The 2,219-nt window shown below is 34.5% G+C and overlaps 1 non-coding gene across 1 annotated transcript; it reads right to left on the bottom strand.

Moving 5' to 3' along the window:
- Positions 1 to 1,118: 1,118 nt before the first annotated feature.
- TRNAM-CAU (transfer RNA methionine (anticodon CAU)) lies at positions 1,119 to 1,192 on the bottom strand. Its single transcript has one exon. It is a non-coding gene; the product is annotated as a tRNA-Met (tRNA).
- Positions 1,193 to 2,219: the final 1,027 nt, after the last annotated feature.

Here is a 2,219-nt window from a genome sequence, read left to right as displayed (position 1 = left end):
CAAGGGATCTCCCTGTCTAATACCAGTCTTACCAGGGAAGAAGCCATGGACAGAACCATTAAGTTTAATAGAGAACCAGGAACTTGTTATACAACCCATGATCCAGGTTATGAATTGAGGAGGGAACTTCATAGCCTGAAGCATATTTCTAATGAATTGCCATTGCAAAGTATCAAAAGCTTTTCTTATGTCAACCTTGATTAAGCACCTAGGTGTGAGATATTTTCTTCCATACCCCTTAACCAAAGCTTGAGAAAGCATTATATTCTCCTGAATGTTCCTTCTTTGGACAAAAGCAGCCTGCTTAGAGCCAATTAACTGAGGGAGCAGCCTACTAAGCCTCTTTGAAAGAATTTTGTTGACAGTCTTGTAAAAAGTAGTGCAACATGAGATAGGTCTAAAATCCATAACAGAAGAACAAACCTTCTTCTTAGGAATAAGAGCAATAAGAGTAGAATTAGCCTGTTTATTCATTCTCCCAGTGGTGAAAAAAGATTGAACAGCTCTACAAAAAGAGTCCTTAACCAGGTCCCAACTGTTTTTGAAAAAAGCAGAAGAGAACCCATCAGGACCAGGGCTTTTGTCAGAGCCAACGTCAAACAAAGCAGACCTGATTTCATTAGCAGAGATAGGGAGGACCAAATCAGCAGCATCATCACTATTAACACAAGGACCCTGCTGAATATAACTAACATCCAAAGGCATAACATCAGTACTCACACCCAAGAGGTGCTCATAATAATCAACAAAGCTGTTAGCAACATTAGTTAACCCAAGCTGAAGATGCCCATTCCTATCAGTAATTTGGCCAATGATTTGTTGCTGAGTCCTTTCCTGAATTTTTGCAAAGAAAAACTTAGAGGAGCAATCTCCATGAGCAATATTATTAACTTTATTTTTCAATAAGAAAAGCTTTTGATAGTTAATTCTAGTATTTAACGACCTAGTATTTGGATTATCAACAATAATATTTCTTCCCTATGAGTTCGAGTCTCAATAAGAATGCTAGTTTTTACTGTTTATATGTTATGATATGAATATACCACACCAATTCCTTATGTATGGATGATGAGATTCCATTGATACAGAGCAAGACTTATTGGAGGGTCCCATTAGCGTGCATCCAGTAGGAATTGAACCTACGAATTCGCCAATTATGAGTTGGGCGCTTTAACCATTCAGCCATGGATGCTTAGCGGGGATCCTCGTACATGGTGAATAGCCAAATTCCAATTGAAATGAATTCTTTAGGATAAATCAATGCAATTTAGGAGGAATCAATGAAAGGACATCAATTCAAATTCTGGATTTTCGAATTGAGAGAGATTAAAAATTCTCACTATTTCTCAGATTCATGGACCCAATTAAATTCAGTGGGATCTTTCATTCACATTTTTTCAAAGGCACAACACCAGTACTCACGCCCATGAGATGCTCATAATAATCAACAAAGCTGTTAGCAACATTAGTTAACCCAAGCTGAAGATGCAATATTATTCTTGTTGATAAGAATTAACTAGCATTATTGTTGTTGTTGTTGTTGTTGTTGTTGTTGTTGTTGTTGTTGTTGTTGTTGTTGTTGTTGTTGTTGTTGTTGTTGTTGTTGTTGTTGTTGTTGTTGTTGTTGTTGTTGTTGTTGTTGTTGTTGTTGTTGTTGTTGTTGTTGTTGTTGTTGTTGTTGTTGTTGTTGTTGTTGTTGTTGTTGTTGTTGTTGTTGTTGTTGTTGTTGTTGTTGTTGTTGTTGTTGTTGTTGTTGTTGTTGTTGTTGTTGTTGTTGTTGTTGTTGTTGTTGTTGTTGTTGTTGTTGTTGTTGTTGTTGTTGTTGTTGTTGTTGTTGTTGTTGTTGTTGTTGTTGTTGTTGTTGTTGTTGTTGTTGTTGTTGTTGTTGTTGTTGTTGTTGTTGTTGTTGTTGTTGTTGTTGTTGTTGTTGTTGTTGTTGTTGTTGTTGTTGTTGTTGTTGTTGTTGTTGTTGTTGTTGTTGTTGTTGTTGTTATTATTATTATTATTTTTTTTTTTTTATTATAAAGGGATGCGCGCAACTTTCATTAAAATAAAAATAAAAGTTTACATGAAATTGGTGGGGAGGCGAGATACAATCTGGGCTCCCACACCCTTATTATTATTACTATTATTATTACTATTATTATTACTATTATTATTACTATTATTATTATTATTATTATTATTATTATTATTTTTTTTTTTTTTTTTTTATTATT

The sequence above is a fragment of the Silene latifolia genome, chromosome 11 (assembly GCF_048544455.1).
Source record: "Silene latifolia isolate original U9 population chromosome 11, ASM4854445v1, whole genome shotgun sequence".
Classification (NCBI taxonomy): domain Eukaryota; kingdom Viridiplantae; phylum Streptophyta; class Magnoliopsida; order Caryophyllales; family Caryophyllaceae; genus Silene; species Silene latifolia.
This window is presented reverse-complemented; position numbering and strand designations above follow the sequence as displayed.